Source organism: Canis lupus, chromosome 3 (assembly GCF_003254725.2).
Source record: "Canis lupus dingo isolate Sandy chromosome 3, ASM325472v2, whole genome shotgun sequence".
Taxonomy (NCBI): domain Eukaryota; kingdom Metazoa; phylum Chordata; class Mammalia; order Carnivora; family Canidae; genus Canis; species Canis lupus.
Window position 1 is genome coordinate 48898822 of NC_064245.1, and position 20153 is coordinate 48918974.

A 20153-nucleotide genomic window follows, 5' to 3' on the forward strand; every position below is an offset into this window, starting at 1 on the left:
CATAATGAGTTTACCAAACAGAGACTGTCTAGCACATATTGGGAATATAGTCTTTGTAGTAAGACTCCTGGAGTCAATGGGCAAGATTGCATTAAAAATACAATTGATAATAGGGGATCCTGGGTGGTGTAGTCAGTTAAGCATTTGACTCTTGGTTTTGGATCAGGTCATGATCTCAGGTCATGGAGCCCTAAGTCAGGCTTTGCATTTTCTCTCCCTCTCCCCCTCCTGATTGTGGTCACTATCTCTCTCTAAAACAGGTAAACAAATCATTTCAAAAATACATTATTGATATAAATAGACACTTTCTTGAGGTGGGTGTAGAAGGTAAGGGAGTAACAAAGAGGAACAAATTCCCTGATTAGAATGAGGACCCACCTAGTTCAAGAGACAGGATGTTCTGATCTCATTTGCTACTATTTCTACACCAACTCCTTCCTCTTCCTTTCCAGCTAGGGAGTGCCCTGTTTGATTTGCCTGGTTGTGGAGTCCATCTTCAGAAGGAAAAGAACAAATATAAAAAGGTACAAATTATGAGGGAATATAATAGGCATGAAAGACAAAGAAACAAAATTCTACCCAAGAATTATGGATGACTCCAGAAGGAAAATAAAAATGGTAGAAACCAAAATAAATAATTATAGGAAGATGTACTTTATCACTGGGTCATAACCTTTGGCTGCACATGGGGGTCACTTTATTTTAAAAAGTCAATTTCCCAGCCCCATCTCTAGTTTTGAGCTTTCCGAACTCAAATTTCCTGAGACACGACATTTAGGAAGTTTTTTTTTTTTTTTAATAAATTCTTAAGCTGATTCTGATGTACATAGCACTAGGTGAAAACTTGCCTAAAGTGACAAAACAAAAATTAAAATGTTCACTGACTAGTTCTCTGCCACTTCAATTTGCAGAAATCTTAAGGAAAGGATTCTATTGTAGAGGTTAACAGCTCAAGCTTCAGAATCAGAAAGCTCTGAGTGGGTGCCATGGCTCCACCATCTGCCACCTGAATCATCTTGGGTAAGTTGGAAGGATTAAATGAGATACTGAATTTAAAGAACCCAAAGCCTGGAACGTATTAAATTCTCAAAAGGGTCAGTTTCTATTATCTTATCATGATGGTTTTAAAATGCAAAGCTTTATAAGGAGACTGAAAATAAACATTGTAAATAAAGAAACTTATCATGTTCTGTACCACCAATTCTCACCGAATTAGTTTGTAATGTAACTACATAAATATAAATGTAAGCTGTAATGAAATTAAATTGTAATTTCTACCCAAATTCCAACAGGGTTTTTTTTAACTTGACAACATGATTCAGCAATTAATTTGGAACAATAAATGGGTGAAAATAGCAAGAAACATTTTAAAAGAATGAAGAGGGACTTGTACTGCTAGATATTAAAACATAACATAAAGCTAAAATAATTACATTAGTTTGAGCACAAGAGGCAGAGAAAAAAAAACAAAAGGCAGAGAGATCCAATGGAACAATATATATGGTAGCTTTTCAATTCACTGAGGAGAGGAAGAATATTCATTAAGTACATATGAAAAAACTAATTAACAACAGGAAGTAGACTAAATAAGGATAGATCCCTACCTCACACCATAAGTCATAATAAAGTCCAAACAATTAATACTGTATCACATTTAAAATCAAAATAATAAAAACAGTTAAGATTTACAGATGAATACTTTTCTAAGTTGTGGGGGGAAAGACTAAGCATGAAATGAAAGAGATCTTAACTGAAAATACTGGTAATATTAGTCTAGAAAACTAGATTCTACATGGCAAAAAAAGACCACATAAATACAAAGTAAAAGGCAAATAGACCAAGGAAACATTTACATAAATTGTAAGTCACTGACTTAATATCCTCAATATACACAGAGCTCTTACTGACAGATACAGAAAACACCATACTCAGTCTGAAATGGCATAGGGCATGGAAAGACAGTGCTTAGTCAGTAAAAGTGCTGAATCACATCTGCAATCAAATAAATGAAAAATAAAATAAGATATCTTCTCAATTAACAAATTGACAGTGTTTGATTTTTCTCTTAAAAATAATACTTCAAGCAAGGATGCATTGGGGAGGCACTCATACATTGTTGGTTGTAGGATAAATTAGAACAAACTTTGCAGCTAGCCGACTAGCAGCACAAATAAAGAGCTTCACGGTGTGTAAGTCTTACTATTTTCTAAATCTTATTCAATAACAAGTACCACTTTTCTAATCAGAAAAAAAAATAGTAAGTATAATGGAATAAGGACTACCTGGTTGGCAAAGTTGAATACTCACTAATTTCACCAGTAGATTTGGGTAATCTCAACTTTCCTTGCAAACACAAGGCTTGAAACAAGCTTCACTTCATATATTACATTAGTTTACGACCAGAGCCAGAAGTGGGATTTGTCACTTGCTGAATTCAGGCTGATCAGTAAGCAGCCCAAATCTAAGCATGAGAACAAATGAATTGCTAATCATAGCTTTGTACTTGCATCTCAAATGACAACCTTCGACACAGCTTACCTTTCCTCATCCACTTTAGCCACTAATCTCCCCCTGAAAGCTAAAAGACGATCAAACTAGGAGAAGATTTATCTTTAAAAAATAGCTCTTACTGTTGAGAAAAGCTTGTTCCCTCAGAAATGCCAACCTTTTACTCCTTGCAAAGACAGGTTCCCTACCAGGATTTTTTAAATGTATTTTGGACCCTACTTAATTCTCAAAAGTGAAGCAACTTGGTAGAGCCTCCTGCAGAGAATTCCATCTGCTGCCGGCCAGACAGAAGCTAGAGATTAGGAGTAAAAGCCAGGAACCCCAAGCGGATCAGCCAGAGTGCCCACACCCCCAGACCTGGCTGCCATGCAGAGAGAGCTCATTAGACAATGCATAAAATTTGTAAAGCTCCAAACTGAACTGAAGGAGCTCTAAAGAGGAGTCAGAAGTGGAGAAAGGAAGCAAACTAATTTTGTTCATTCAAACTAGAATGTGAGTGAAGCATAAAAGCAGCAACAATGGTGTCGATGATGATGAAGATGATGATGACGATTATAGGAACTCTTTCTCCCTGGCATTACCCTGGTTTGCACTGGCTCTTCTGATGCAGTGGCTCCTGTGTGTGCAGTTTTCTTCGGGCAAAGTGTTCAGCCTCACTTCAGTCTCTGTCAGCACTGTGGAGCCTCAGAGAGGGGCAGCCAAGTCCCACCTCAAAGCCACCAGTTGTCCTTGTATCTGGCCACTTCTTCAGGGAGATTTCTCTTTGGTGCAGGATTCAGCATCATAATTCAGCTGCTGCTTGGACAGCTCTGGGGCTTCTGCTTCTCTTCTGAATTTATATGCTCCCTCCCATAGAGCCTTCTGCACCTTCCTGAGCCCCTAATGAATGTACTGGAAAAGTGTTCTTTCTTCCCTTGGCACTATGCTACCATCCACCTTTTCCTGCTAGCATAGGCTACTCCATGAAGCCTCCTGTTTGCCAACATTTCCAGGCTAGAAGTAGGCACCAGCTGGCACATCAAGCCCTCAAAAGAAGTCTTTTGTACAGCCTGTTCCAGTCCATTAATACCCTAGGGGGTTGGAATGTGGCTGGTTAACTGGTCAGCAAACACTCAGCCAGGGTGCAGGTTGCCTTGTCTCCCCTCCTGGCAAAATCTCATCTCCACAAGGGAGTTTCTCAAACTCCCTTCACTTGACTTTGTGGAGAGTGAAAAGTCTCACTTTCTTTTTTTTTTTTTTTAAGACTTATTTATTTATCTTAGAGAGAGGGAGAATGAGAGTGAAGTGGCACCAATAGAGGGAAAGGGAAAAGGAAAGAACCCCAAGCAGACTCTGCACTGAGCATGGAGCCTGATGTGGAGCTGGATCCCACGACCCTGCGATAAGACCCGAGCCAAAGCCAAGAGTCAGACATTTAACTGGACTGTGCTACCTAGGGGCCCCTAAAAGTCACTTTCAAGCAAGAACTTTCTATCCCTATGATTCCAAAGATTCTACCTTCTGTTTCCATCTCTATATTTATATAGACCCTGGACTTATAGTTGAGGGCTCCAAGGCCAGTTTTGATACCTCCTAGAATGTCATGAGGGACCCCAGCTATCCATGCCTCACTTTATTTTTTAAAAAGATTTACATACTTATTTATTTAATCTCTATACCCAATGTGGGGCTGAAAACTCACAATTCCAAGATCAAGAGTCATATGCTCCATTGACTGAGCCAGCCAGGCACCCCTGTGGCTCACTTTAAAAAGTAGAGTGCCTAAGACTTCTTATTTTCAGATTCTATTCTGTGTGCCCATTTGGAAATGATAGAAAAATCTCACTCAACAACCTGCTACTGAGCTAACTTACTTTGGTATATCAAATCATTATTCCCAATTCTCCTCCCTCATGTAATCATAATCTGCATTCTTAGCCATGTAACACTGCAGTATTTTCCACTGTGAGAGAAGGAGTATATTTCCCACCTCACTGATTGTTGGGCTTAGCCATGTGATTTGCTTTGGCCTATGAAATGTTAGCAAACATGATGAGCACAGAGGCTTTAAATGTGCCTGTACAGTTTGGCATCCTTCATATCCTTTTATCATTTGCCATGAGAAGAACATGTCCCTAGTAGACGCTAGTAGCCTCCTGAGAGGTGGATTGAATCTGACCTGCAGCATGAAGGCGAGCCATCCCAGTTGATAAGCCAACTCATGAATAAGATAAATAAGGTTTGTTGTATGAGTCACTGAGCTATCTGGGGCTGCCTGTTATGAAGCATTATCATTAGTCAGCAGGAATAGCTGACTAATATGCTTGTGATATAGCCAACATTGTGCTGAACACTGTATTATCTCATTTAATTTCTTTCTCTTAAGAACTGTATGAGATAGAGCACTATGAATATTTCTCTTGTTTTACAGCTAAGGAAAGTAAGGCACAGAGGACTGAAGCACAATTCGTAAGTAAAGGAGATAAGATTCAAATGCAGTAATCTGACTCCAGAGCCTAACTGCCATGGAACATAAAACAGAAAGAGAGAAAAGTGTAAGCTCTGTGCACTTCCAAGTCTGTACTCTGGTTGCCAACCTTGGGCTCAAAGCCACAGTGGCTGCTTGTGAGCTCCCTATCAGCCATCAGTGCAGGTCCGACCAGATCCCTGGGGGCCAGGGCAGTTTTTATAACTCTGTCAGTGCATGCAAAGAGAACGGAGACAGGCTTCCCTTCCAGAATGCATGACCCTTTGCTGAACTTTGAGGAAGGGAAGTCCCATAGGGAATTCTAACCAAGGAACAATCCCGCCTTTGTGAAGCACAGCTACCCCATGTTCTGCAGGGGTTGTGGAGCACACCTCATTCTCTGCCTATTTTTGTTCTCTCTCTAAGCAAACATCTTCAGGATTTTTCTTTTGAAAATTATTACACAACTGCCAGCTGCTGGGATTGTACAAATAACCTGATAAGAGCAAAGCAATACGCTGTCCGGTGTTCAAACACCACCCAACAACAAAGCAGCCCTGGTGGCACTTCCCATTCACCCTGCAAACAGAAGCAGCCCAAACACAGGCCACCCACTCTCTCCTAGCCTCAGGGAGCAGGCAGTTTGATCCCAAGATGGATGTTTTTACTCATTGTCTTCCAATAATTTCTATGCACACAAAGAATGCAGAGTCACATTCTTTGGCAGAATAATGTCATCGATGTGATTCAACAATGCACTTTCTTTAACTGAACTTAGTATCCCTGGCAAGCAGCAGTGGTGCCTACAGGTCTTCAAATTACGGACAAAATAGCCATTCAGAGGGCATGGCTTATGTCTTCCTTGCCTACCACTAATCCCAGTGCCCAGCTCAGCAGGCAGCCAATAAATGCTCACTGAATAAATCAATGTAAAAAGGATTTAAGGGGGAAGGGGAATCCATCTTTGAATTTTGCACATTTTAATTCTTAACATGCAAGATTATGGCAAGCAAGGACATGGTTATGAAAACCGGAAGCCCTCTGAAGAGGAAGGAAAGATGGAAACATAGCCAGATTCTCAAAGTCTTTGACACTCACCCACAAAGCTAATATTTAGGAATCCTTATGTCAGCAAGAGGGTGTATGGTGGCCATCTGTGGGGACTGTGGGGACTGCCTGGCCAGCAACCAGGTCTGCTTTTGTGACAGTCCTCAGTTTTCCTCTGAGAACCCTCCCTTCCCTCACTCCATGTGCGATTTATAGCAAGGGTACCCTGGGGTATGGGCCAGCCAGATGTCCTTCATCTCAGAATTGGAATCTTGAGCCCAGTACGCAAAGCCAGAAAGTGGTTGGGGGGGACTCAGTCCCATGGAGATTTCTAAGTAGCCCACCTGTTAGCAAGGTAGCAGGCTGGACTTTTCACAGACAGATTGGAGACTTCTCCAGAAAAATACCGAATTTCCATCAGCACTGGGGCTCTCCCACGGATCCACTATTTGACTCTCTCAGCTAAGCTAGTTTTCCTGAACCCTTCATCAGAAACGAGCACAGAACCAAGGAGATCTCCAGACTGGAAACGGTTCTGGTCACAGATCCGCTACAGGAAATAATCAGTTACTTCCCCTGCGGGGCCTCGGTATCTCCCTCTATAGCACTAAGGGGTTGGAATAAATAACCACAAAGGAGCCTTGTGTGCTGGGTCAACAGAAATTGACCCCTGGAAGCCCTGGTTCTTGGCAACATAAAGCTCACATTGTCAGGGCCAGTGAGGCTTGGAGTTTAAAGCAGTTAATCCCCCGGCTGGATGACTCAGACAAAGAGGATTAACCCTCAAACGAGACAGTCATCATCCAAATATAGAGCAATCCCAAGCACACACAACAGAAATGGGAAGCACTCCCACCTTCTTTTGCAAATTCTTGTTTTCTAACCCTTTTGGTAAACTGATAGATTAACCCTCCAGCACCCCAAGGTCAAGATGCTACACCTTCCCCATATTCTTCAAGAACCAAGAACCTTTCTTGGTTCTGTAATCCAGGGCACTTCCCTTTCAAAAAATCTTTTAAAAAAATTATATGGGGCATAGAATGTACCACACCAAAACTGAATTTTAAGGTACACTATGGCCTGCAGGGGATTATGATGTGTCAGTATAGGCTCATCAGTGGTAACACGGGCACCACTCTGGTGGGGGAGGCTGCCAACAGTGGAGGCTCTGCATGTGTAGGGGCAGGTACCCATGGAAACTCTCTGTAACTTCCTCTCACCTCTGCTGTGAACCTAGAACTGCTCTATAAAAATAAAATCTTTTATTTTTTATTTTATTATTTTTTTAATCTTTTATTTTTTAATTTTTAAAAGATTTTATTTATTTATTTGACACAGAGAGAGCGCACAAGCAGGTGGAGTAGCCGGCAGAGGAGGAGGGAGAACCAGACTACCTGCTGAGCAGAGAACCTGACCTGGGGCTCAATCCCAGGACCTGAGCAAAAGAGGGTCATGACCTGAGCAAAAGGCAGACACTTAACTGACTGAGCCACTCAGGCACCCCAAATTAAATCTTTTTAAAAATGAATTCTACAAGATAGCCCCATCATTTTGCACAAGTCAGAAACAATGAGAGAAGGAAAGGGAAAATATGGAACTTTAGACTTTTCAGAGTATATATGTTCCTGGAATAGTCACCAGAGGGAACACTGATGTTTAACCCATACCATTCCCTATACTGAAGGAGCTCTTCAAAAACAGGTCACCCAATAGTCAACCCAGGGGGCAGCTTTTTTTTTTTAAGTATTTTTTTTAAATTTTTATTTATTTATGATAGTCACACACACAGAGAGAGAGAGAGAGAGGCAGAGACATAGGCAGAGGGAGAAGCAGGCTCCATGCACCGGGAGCCCGACGTGGGATTCGATCCTGGGTCTCCAGGATCGCGCCCTGGGCCAAAGGCAGGTGCTAAACCGCTGTGCCACCCAGGGATCCCCAGGGGGCAGCTTTTTAATCTTCATGTTGTCAAGAAACTCTCTTCTTGATCTTTCACAATGTTTCCATAAGCTTCTGGAAAAAAAACAGTAAATTGCAATTCCAGGGTCTGTATTGGTGAAGGTAGGCGAACCACTGTAACAAATGAACTCTATGATGTCTGTTGGTGTTTTAATATAGGCAGAGTTTATTTCTTGCACATGAGACAGCCCCAGGCAGGATGGGGAAAGGGCCTGGAAGAGCTTGTGGAAGTTTACAGACCAGGGATCTGTCACTTGGCCACACCCACTTGCAAAGGAAGCTGGGAGATGTGGTTTGTGTGCCCCGGAAGACAAGGAACCAGGTGTGTTTGATGAAGAGCTTTCCAGTCTCTGCCACAGGGTTCCAAAAACTGCATAATTAACAGTTATTTCTAAATAAAGAAAATAACTCAAAATTCCTACATAGCTGATGGGATTACAGGTGGGTTTCCCTCTTCTTTTCCCAGTTTTCTAGATTATCAGTAATGTGGTTTAATATACTTAAAATGGTGACAAGAAGGTGAAAGAGGGGAAACCTCTAACTAGTAACTCTTGGAGGAGTTATGGGTTGGAATCATGTAATCAGGCAACTGTCTCAGAAATAGTAACTCAAGCTTTTTCAAATGCGGGAAACTGAAAATTCTACTCCTTTTGTTCTGCACAACTGTGGTCTAAGGGCTTTTCTATATTTCTTAAATACTATCCATACTCTCTTGGGTCTTTCTGTACCTTAAAGCATCTCCAAGACATCAATCACAGTTTCCAAGGCTGCTATTTCTCTAATTGGATGGATGTCTGTGATAGAGCCCATATCGGACTTCTGATCCACTCAGTTCACACAGAGCCAAGCCTTGTGTCCGCAGCATAGAACAGTTGAGCAGTTATCTCATTACTCAGAAGACCATTTTGAGGAGCCAAGACAATAAGCTCCTCTATGTATCTCAGTCGTTCCTGAGCTTTTTCCTCCTTGGCACACCTGATAATCTTTAGACAGCCCCCCACCCAAGAGATTCCAGTGGGTGTCCACAACACTTCCCAGCAAACTTCCCTTCCCCATCCCTCTCTCCCCGTCTTCTACCCCCTGACCCAAACCACTTCACACTCCATGCTCTAGCCACACATGCCTATTACTTCCTATTATTCCCAAATCAACCAAGCACTTGCGTGTCTGTACGTCATTCTGCAAACTATCTTTGCAGGAATCCCCTTCTTCCCCCCCCCCTCATCCCTCCACCACCATCTGGAAAACTCTTACCCATCCTTCAGGGTCCAATGAAGCAATATCCCTTCACCCACTCCAATAGCTTTCCTGGCCCCCAGTATTCTTTCCTCACATAGCAACAGCAACTGCTTAGAGTTTGTGCTTCCACAAACATTCATTCAGTATATACCTCTGTGATATCACCTTCTCACTTTGGGCTCAAGGTATTAATCAATGAACTCCCCAATGGCATAGCCCAGGAACTGCAGCCCTTGTAGGACCAAGCCAACAGAGGAAACTCAGGCCCTATTCAAGTCATGGTACTGCTTCCCTGATGAGACAGAGGTGTAGGGCCAAGAGTATACGACCATGTGAGCTTTGAAGCAGGAAAAAGTGGTATGGAGATATTGTGAGCTGTGCAGACAAATCACTTGGAGATCTCAGTAAAATGCAGATTCTGTTTCAGCAGGTCTGGGGTGGAGCCTAAAATACTATATTTCTAACAAGCTCCCAAGTGATGCTGCTGCTACTGGTTCAGGGCCCATACTTTGAGTGGCAGGGCCCTGGAGCTTGTTTTGGGGCACATGATACACCTGGGACAAATCTCAAAGACCCCACTTCCAGAGGATGAAAAGTTCTAGACTGAGAAAACAGATACTCTTTCAATAAGAGAAAAATGTAAGCAATGAAGCCTAAAACATGGCAGTAGCTGGATAGACATCTACAGAAGAACATGATCTGGGTATGGGTCCACACCCAATGTTAGTATCCAGAATAAATGAAATCTGATTATGCAGAGGAAAACAAGCAGATTTCTCTCACCTCATCCTTAGGGAATACAGGACATTGGTTTTAAAGTAATAGAAGAAACTCAGTTATGAGCCACAGAGCACTGAGTTAGGGCCCATTAACCATCAAGGACACTTGAAGTTTGACCCTTTCCAAAGTTAAACATCTCCACCTACAGGTAAGTGATGACCCTGAGAACAAGCCTGCAGGAGGGCAGATGGACATATGAATGTAGGAAACCAGCTCCACAGGCTGGGAAGCAGGTTGGATTCAGTGCCTGGGTTAAGCCCATGTGGTACTATCAGGTATTAGCAAAGTCCCTTTATAAGACAGTGAGTTATGGTATCAGAGTGGAAGAAGCTAAGTCTGGGTAGTGGGTTGAGGCCCAGAGCCCCACCTAACATGCCTTCATGGATGTGGTGAGGAGGGACCACAGCACAGGCCAAAGAAGATGTTCTAGACCATGAGGCAGCTTTGCATTTGAATCCACTCTGACCTTTAGTGGATACTAAACTTTGGGCAAGTCATTTAACTTCTCTGAACCTCAGTTTACTCCACCATAAAATGCAATACATCCCTACTTCATAGAAATTGTGAAAATTCAATGCAGAATAATCATTCTTATTTTCACATGATCAGACAGCTAGAGGAACCTCTAAGAGACATAGCATCTAATGGGGGCACCCATTAGATTGGCCAGCATCATGCAAAAGAAAAGGACTTGGCTCAGCACCACATCCTGCTTCCATATTGCTTATGACAATTCTCCTGTAACTCATATTCTATCACTTTAATTTTTAAGCTACTGCTTTTACAGTAATCCTATAGCTTCCCTTTCCTTAAAGATTAATTTTTATGCTTTGCTTTAAAAAAATTCAAGTGGTTGCATTTAACCCATAGACATTCAAGCAAGCATGAGTGGGGTGTGTTCATCACTCATCATAGGGGTAAGAGTGGAACTAAGTCCCTTCAGCCTCCAAGATCAGGAGCTCCTGCCTTTGCCATGAGCTTTCCAGCCTCATCCCTGGGACCAGCACTCTGCCTGAAGCAAGCCACCCCCCAACAAGGCCATTTCCTCTCCCTCAAAGCCACCCACGTGCCAGCTGAGTTCTACCCCTCTCTCTATTGTCATCTGCTGCACCCCAGATCAGATCCAAGGCCATGGTCAGATCCTGGGCATGGCAAGAGAGCAGGGGCCACAGGCCGAGAAAGAGCAGCCCTGGGCCTGGGCTTTGGAGGCCGGAAGGGGAAATCCCAGGGAACTTTTCAGAGGAAACCATTGAGGGGGCTAACCAGGGACCCACCTGCCTGGGAAAACTAGCTGTGCTGTTTGGGAGGATTTCTAAGCATAATAATGAAGGGAACCAGAACCTATTTTTTTGTTCTCTCCAGGTCCCTACCCTCAGGCGAACTTATGTTGCTGCAAGCCTGACTGGGCTCTGATCCTCTTGCCTTCATTAACTTACTGCAGGACCTTAGATAAGTCATTTTCTTCTCTAGACTCAGCTTCCCGCTTTGCACAGGAGGAGGACTTCCACTCCTCTCCCTATAATAAGCAGTGAATGCAACTCAAGGAGTTGAGATTCCTGTGTTCTGAGATCTCTTTGGCTTGGAAATGCTAAGACCCTGTAGTTCAAGAAAGTCCTTCCACTGCTTTGGACTTGCTCTGGACCCAAAAAGGAAGATGTCTGTTAAATAGCCACTAAAACAAAACCTGCATCCTTGGGAGGAATGAGGGCATGTTTATCCATGGACAGGGATTCATCTGCAGGTTCCTCTCATGGGAAGACCTTGAAAACCTATACCCTTCTCTGCTTAGATGTTAGATGCCCACAACTCCTGCCAATACATGTGTCATCTGCAGTCGGCATGGAAACAGAGAAGGACACCGAGCCCCCAGCTTAAATAGCCAGCTTCCGGATTCAGGCATCTGTGATTCGAAAAGGCTCCAGAGGTCTAGCAAAAGTGCCTCCTCTTGCATCGTTGCAGAACTGGACAAGAAGGAAATGAGGTAGTTCCTCCATGTCTCCAAGGGTACTTTTCTCTGTGAATTCTTTTTTGCTGGGCCTCACATTTTCCATCTGTAAGATGGAAGTGGGAGAAAGGACGCGGCCTATATGATCTAACTTCTAAAAGTGGTGCAGTTCATTTCTATTTCTGAGGAGTTCTGCAGTCACCAGTGAAAGGAGAATTTTCAAACGCCTTTTGGAGAAAAAAAGTTAATGTTACTCTCTCCCCTGCCACCCAAGGCAGAAGCAAGCTCTGAAAAGAGAACAGAAATTGGGTGAGCAGGAGTTTCTATAGAAAAACAGGAAGATCTGATAGGACCTCCTTCTGTGTGGTGGGAATCATGATGTGGATCTTCATTGCTAGGACAGGCAACACTGTTGGGTGAGCTGTCATAAATAATCAGGACAGCAAAGGAGATTTGGCCTTTGCTGCTGATGGATCCGAGAGTTCCAAGGGAAAGTTGAGTGTAGGATACTTGATCTAGAAGAGGTTGGAATGGCAGCAAAGGCACAGAGGTTGGGGAAAGAGACACCATTAGCTGCTGAGTACCTATTAGGTGCTGAAGACTTAGCTCATCACTGTCACTTACGCTGTCATTTCTTGCCCAGGCAAGTGAAGAATCAACAGGAAGAAGTTCAGCCAAGAGAACAACCACAACAGTATTTACTCATTCAGGTATCTAATCTATATCTAGGGCATGCTCACTATGTCCCTGGCACAGAGATAACAGTAGATTTTTCCAGTAGAAGACACCATGGGGTAGATTTCATAGGAACAATGCCTGGAGGCATCTGGGAGGACAGTTTCTGCATCTACATAATCCAAGGGACTCAAATTTTCATCCTGGAATTCCAACAAACTATAGGATATTATTGAGCTGAGCTAGTGGGGTTGGTTTACTGCAGAGAATAGAAGGTTGGCTTCCTTCTGAGGCATTTGGAAATCTCCAGCCCATAAGGCTGATTATTAGTCACTTACCTTATTTTGAATAGCATGAACCCAATGCAAATAATCCTCTCAATAGCACTGGTAACATTAAATGACAGGTTCTCAATTTTCTCTTAATACAGGGACTTAAAGATATGGTGATCACTTAATTAACATTTGACCAACGTATTTCCAAGTCCAGGAGCATGAAAGGAACTGCAGAGTACTTAGATGTTATTACTATCATCATCACCACTATTGTCACCATCATCACCATCACTACCATCATTAATATCACCATCATGGTCATCATCATCATCATCTTACAAATGAGGAAGCCAAGGCTCAGAGAAATTAAATAACTAGCTCAAGTTCACACAGTTAGAAAGTAATGAGGTTTGGGTGCCTGTGCCTCAGTCAGTTAAGCATCTACCACTGATAGATGACCCACATGATTTCAGGATCCTTGGATCGAGCCCTACTCAGCAAGGAGTCTGCTTCTGCCTCTGCCCTCTCTCTCTTCCTCTGTCCCTCCCTTTGCTCATTTCTCTCTTTCTCCTTGTCTCTCTTGCATGCATCTGTGCACGCAAAAATAAAGAAAAAATCTTTAAAAAAAGAAAGTAATGACAATTGAGCTAAAACCAGGTTGTCTGATTCCAAACCCCACTGCTCCATCCTATGCCCCATGTGGTCAGGCTTATTACAAGCACACAAAAAAATGAAGGCCGCGTTGCTATCTTTCTCTTACTTCCTTTTGGGCTTCAATTGTTTTTCCTCCCTACTATTGACACACTCTCTCTCTCCCCCTCTCTCTCAAACACACACAAACACACACACAGAGGAAACCACTTCCAATGGTAGTACCTACTTTTTTCATTCCCTCCTTCTCAGTATCATTGCAAACAAAACTCGCCCTCACACATATCTAGCCACACCATGGGAAAGAAATGGATAGCACCCAGAATTTGAGACTGAAGTCAGTCTAACCTTCCCCCTTTGCAATAAAACCATTGCCTACTTCTCTCCTTTTATAAACAGGAACACATTATGCAAGATGCTGTAGATGTGGGATTTTTCAAGCGAGCTGGTGACTCTCTCTCACTTGGCATAAAATTGATTTAAATAAATCTCTCCCTTTTTCAAGATTCTTCCCTGCTCCTGCTTAATCTTAAATTGAGAGCAGTACAATAATAACCAAAGAACATCACACCCCTGAATTTCAGCCACCTCTCTCTGGAAGATCTTGTCTCCTTTTTTTGAAAGTATGAGCTATTTTTTGGCTTCCACTTATTTCTCTTTCTTACTGTCACCACATATTGCTTTCTGTAAGATATAAGCAATTGAAGCCTTTGTATCTAAAGTCTGTTTTTAGCCCATGAGATCCACAATAAGGCTCCCACAAGACCTTGGAAAGAAAGGGAATAACTTCAGAGAGTTACACTTCAAGATCCACTGAAGCAACAACATGCAGTCACCTCCAGTGAATAAACTGTTCCATTGATTCATTCACTCATTCATTCAAAAAATATTCATTGAGCACATACTATATGCTAGGCATCATTCTGGGCACTGGTGATACAGCAATAATTGGTTTTCTGAAGGACAAATAAATAACGTATTCATGACACCCAAATTTGTGTCTCTTGCTCAAACCCCTTCCTTCAACTCTAGACTCACATATATAGCTATCTACTTAACATCTCCCATTGGACATCCATTGAACCCCATGACTGTTCCTTCTCCATCTTAGTAAAGGGCTACTTCTTCCAGTTGCTCAAGTCAGAATATGTGGAGTCATCCTTGGCTCCTTTCTTTCTCTCATACCGTAAATCTACCAATCAGCAAATGTGGTCTTCTCCACTATCAAATATATCCAAAATTTGATCACTTCTCACCATCATCACTCTCTACTCTAGTCCAAACCACCTCTTGCCTGAAGAACTATAGTAGCCTCCTGGCTGCTCTCCCTGTTTTCATTCTTGACCCCCTAGCGTCATTTATAAGGTCTAAATCTCAAGTGATCATTGTAAAACATAAATCAGATCATGGCAACCAGTGCTCAAAATTCTCCAATGGCTTCCCATCCTGCTCAGAGCAAAAGTCAAAGTCCATACAAGGCCCTACAAGACTATGTACTGCTTAGCTCCCTGCTATTTATCAGATCTCAACTTCTACCATGTTCACCCTCTCTCAGTTCCTTCTTCCTAAGTTTCCTTGATGTTTCCAGAACATACTAGTACTCTGTTGCCTCAGGCCTTCACACTTGTTGCTTCCTCTGCCTAAAAAAATCTTTCCTCAGATATCAATCTGGCTCACTCTTTCAGTTCTTTCATGTCACCCTGCCCACTTGCTATAAAATGCCCACCATCTACTCAACCCCCCACTCAACCAGGAACTCCCCACTCTCCCTTCCCCGCTTGATGTTCTAACATTACACATTAACTTATTTACTTTCATATTATTTATCTCCCCCAACTAGAATAAATGTTTCACGAGGATAGATGTTGTATTTTTATTGCTGTGTCCCCTACCTATAACATGCCTGACATACAGAGAACACTCAACGAACATCTGCTGAATAAATGACTATCTAAAGGTATATATGTCCAAAGTTGATTAGCCATGGAAACAGAGAAGAAAAGAAAAACGGCCAGTTGCAGGCATTTCCCATTTAAACAGAGTTCAGAAGAAAAGGAGACTTAGCCAGAGGACTTTAATTATTAAGGTCCCCATAGTAGATTGATCACAAAAATACTCCTAATTCTTCCCTTCCCTGTATCCATACTCTGCAATGCGACTAAGTAGCTCCTCTCATCAAGAAGTGGAGTTTATTCCCTGCTCCCTCACTCTACACTAGCCTTGTGATACCCTGCCAATAGACAAGGATGAAATGATAGTGTGCCAGCTGTAAGTTTAGGCTATGCAGGTTTCCACTGTCTCTCGAACTCCTGCCACTACCACATGAACATGCCAACTCACCTGTTGAGGAATGAGAGATCACATGGAGCCGAGCTGAGTCATCCCAGCTGAGGTCATCCTAAAGCAGCCAGCCTTCCACCCCTCTATCAGCAGACCAAAATCAAATGAGCAAATCCAGCTGAGATCAACCAAGCATAACCCAGATCTGCAAACTGCCCGGCCAACCCATAGACATGTGAGAAAATAATAAATGGTTGCTTTTAGGGAGGTTTCTTCTGTAGTCCCATTGACAATATCAACCCTAATGTGTGTGATCAATCCCTAGGGTAGTCATCTAAGCTGCTTTGCTCTGAGTACGTGCTTTTGGGAAACTTCCTCCTTAAGAGTTAGACTTCATGAAGGGGAGTCTGCAGGAAGACCTAGTAGCCATGCCATATAGTTTGTCTCAACCATTACAAATCAGTAGAGTCGTGTGCAGGTGAGCAAGGTCACTAGGATATGGCCCAGAAGTGACAGACCGGGTTTGCAGGGCAGCAAAACTAAAAGCCAGACCTTAGTTGGAGACATTCGCCATGATAAATGTCACCTTCTGAGGCATCTTGAGAGAAATCCTGCCAGCCTCCCTAACAGTGACCCAGCCACATGATATCCTATTTCACAGAAACTTTAACAAGGTTCTCAGGCATCCAGCCCCATTTCTGTCCATAGAACACACTGCGATTGCCCTACTACACCACGAATGGTTATGGGATGGAGCTCTCAAATCTGTAGAGGAACAAAGTCTCAAAAGGGCAGAGCAGCAAACTAGAGTCTTCATACAAACTATAAAAGTCTCAAATAAATTCATCATATGACACTAGGTCAATGCGTTCCATGAGACACCAAAGGTCAGTATATTTCCAGTTAACTCCAACACCTTTCCACAACCACAGAAACTATTAATTATCCTCTGAGACAACAAAGAGCTAAAAAGAAATCTGCAGGACTATTCACTAAAGATGATGCTTTCTTTCTTTACGAGGGTGGGGTCGGGGAGGAAACAAACATGATGTTCAGGTTCAAAGGATCACAAATACTTGATCTGGATGAAAGATACCTGTACACTGTTTGCACTGCCTTCCTGATCCCTGTGCCATTTGTCACCATGCAAAAATTTATGCCTCCACTTACTACACTGACTTATGCTCTGAGTGACCACAGGAACTTAACGTTTACCAACCAACCTTCTTCTAAACATAGAGTGTAGGATTTAAGCCAATTCTTAAAATAAGAGCTCAGGACATAAACTTAGTGACAAATACAAATAATAAGAGGCAATACCCCAGTGACCTTGCCATGTCACCTGTCCTATCTTGAGTCCTACACCTCTCTCACTCAACCACAGCCTCCTTGGCTTCCTTTCTGATTTTCCTATGAACACATCTCTCTTGTTTCAGGGATTTTGCAGGTGCTATTTCTCTGTCCAGAATGCTCCTTCTCAGCTTCTGGCTAGCTCACTCCCTCACTTCCCCAAGGGATCTGATCAAATGTCACCTATCAGCAAAGCCTTCCCTGACTAGGCTGCATTAAAAAATAACAATCCTCACCGCACCCTTTGGCAGCACTCTTCATTCCTCTTACCCTGCTTTATTTCTCTCCATTATAATGTATCGTTGGCTGATTCACTATCTAGTTATTTAGCTATTTGTTATCCATTTGCATACACACACACACACACACACACACACACACACACACACTAAGCTCCTTGAGCATAGGGGCTTCATTTAGTTCATTTCTGCATTCCCCACACATAAAGCAGTCACTGACACATAGTAGGTACTCAATAAAGGACTGCAATTTCTTGAGCATCGACTTTGTGCCAAGCAGTTTATGTCCAAAAATCATTTAACAATGAACAAATATTTTGTAAGCACCTACTATGCAATACGTATAACAACTCTATTGTTATCTCCATGTTACAGATCAGAAAAGTAAAGCCTAACAGGAGGCTATGTAACTTGCCCAAGATACTCACCTAGGTTTGTTTGTCCATCAAGCCTGCTTTTCAAACACCTTAATGATGGTTTAGATTACCGAATGCATGTGATATGCAGCTCTAGTAAACACGCATAACACAAGAGCTTTATCATATTTCATCCCCTACTACAGTTTTGTGCAAGACAAAACATCCATTAGTTTGGATTTTCATCTCTCAGAGAGTAGATTGGTAGTAACGGCTTTAGGTTTCCTTCCCACCCATTTAGACATAATCATGGTCAGAGCTTTCCCTTTGAACTGGGCTGAGACAAGTACAGACAGGTCAGGGACCCAAGGGGGAAGAAAGCAGAAGTTCATCTGCTCTGAAAAAATCCCTCAGAATTTTCCAGAATCCTTGCCTTTGCGAAGTACTGCTTCAAAACCTTCTTGGTCCTGGAATTTAGGAAAACAATCCATTTTTTTAAAAGGAGAGAGAAAAAAAAAAAAAACCCTGACCTGCATTGGGTGCACTCTTGTGTGTGTGTCTACTGGGATCTGGTCATGCACTGCAAATGCCAGCCCTGTCATGACTTGTACAGCTCTGCCCACCCAGTAGCTATGATGCTGATGGGGTGGAATAGTCATGTGGGTCACTCACAGACCAAAGGACCAAGGGAGGGACCCAAGCTCTACTGAAATCCACGCCCTACCTCATCTGTGAGGGCTTCGTTTTAAAAATAATCTCCTGGCACAATGAATTCCTTCCTCCTCTTTGCTCCCGCCACTCTTTCCTCACACCTGCATGATTGAGCTCATCACACTCGATTATTACAGGTGTTTCTCCCCCACCAGGTGTGAGCTTCTGGAAAACCTAAACTTTGTTTTCCTCATCTCTGCATCCCCAAGGACTAATCCAGCCTCTGACACATACTAGGTGCTCGGTGAGTATTTGCTGACTCAAGAAAGATGCAGAATGAGCCTCTACTGGATCTGCTGCATTGACTGGAGCAAGCAAGACGAGCCACCTCTTCTGGAAAGGGCAGAAAACAGAAACATAGAAGAGGTCCAGTGCAGCAGAGCAACTGCTGAGCTGGCTGCAATGCCCACCTCTTCCCCCTACACACATCTCTCACCCCTCACCTGCCACTCCTTGAATCCCAAGGCCACCCGCATTTCCCTTTCAAACAGGCTTGAAGAAAACAAGCAGGGATCCCCCTGCACCCACCCCACTCAGCTGCTCTTAGCGAAGCCCAAAAGGGACGTTAAGTTACCTTGAAACGGAGCTAGTTTGCATTGGTGATTGCCGGTTCAAGGGTCGTGTTTCCCCAGCCCTGCTGAACCCCTCGACAGCAGAGATGTCTAACACCCGTCTGCGGAAGAACCGGCTGTGCCTCGCTCCTCCCTGGCCAAACGCGTTTGCTCACCCATCCCTGCAGAACAAATCATGTTCTTTTCCTTGCGCTAAAATCCATCTCTGCACAAACCCTCTCTGTGTCCCTAAGAAGCGGCCCCCACGCCCGCGGAGGGCGCCCCCACACGCAGAAACACACACTCACGAACCCCAACCCAGGGCCACCAGGTGTAAGCATGTGTATCATGTGTTCTTTAGGAACAAACCGCCAGCAGCGAAACCCACCTCCTAGAAATGGAATTGAAACTAAAAGCCGTGGCTGGGAAGCTCATGCAAAGGGACTTCACAAACGTCGGGAGCCTAAGTTGCAGAACTGTACGGCGCTCACAGTTCGAACCGGGCTTAAAAGCAGCCCTTGGGGACGCCGCCTTCAAGGAAGCGCGCAGCCGCGGGCGGCCGGCGAGCGCTTGCTTCTCTGCACCCGCTTTCCAAGACTCTCCCCCGGCTTTGGAGCCGTTGACGATGCGCAGCGTCCAGAGGCGGCAGCGTGTGGGCGCCGGCCCCGCAGGCGAGCAGGGGAGGCCCCCGGAGCGCGCGGGGTCGCCGGCCGGCCCGCTCCGCACGCTCCCGAGCTGGCCGCCGCGTCGCCTACCTGGGTGGGAGATCCGCGGCCGGGGCGGGCGCAGGTGCGGGCGCGGGTGCAGGTGCGGGCGCGGGGGCGGGTGCGGGCGCGGGGGCGGGTGCGGGCGCGGGTGCAGGTGCGGGAGCGCGCGGCCCGGCCCGCAGCTCCGGCCACCGCGGCGCGCGGGCGATCCCGGCGGAGGCAGGAGCCGGCGGCTGTCACACCTGCATCACGGCGCCCACGCCGCCGCCTGCCCAGGCGCAGCACGCAGCGCGCCCCCGCTCCGGGCTCCGAGGGCGGGCGGCGCCGGGTCCTCGGTGCAGCGGCTCAGATGCTCGCCCGCCCTCTCCCCGGCCTGAGCATTAGCGGCGTCCGCGGCCGCAGCCGGTGCTTCTAAATCCCCTCTGATTCGAGGCGGG

The 20153-nt window shown here is 44.3% G+C and overlaps 1 protein-coding gene across 6 annotated transcripts in view; it reads right to left on the reverse strand.

The window, feature by feature from the left end:
• Positions 1–19882, reverse strand: part of SV2B (synaptic vesicle glycoprotein 2B) — a 173315-nt gene extending 153433 nt beyond the window's left edge. For 3 of the 6 annotated variants that reach the window (XM_025437582.3, XM_049108444.1, XM_025437583.3), the window contains exon 1: positions 19033–19257. The gene's annotated coding sequence lies outside the window, so the exon portion shown is untranslated. Of the gene's footprint in view, positions 1–17819; positions 18217–19032; positions 19258–19397; positions 19553–19764 lie in introns of those variants that run through there. The other 3 variants (XM_035714825.2, XM_025437585.3, XM_025437584.3) reach the window with 3 other exon arrangements.
• Positions 19883–20153: the final 271 nt, after the last annotated feature.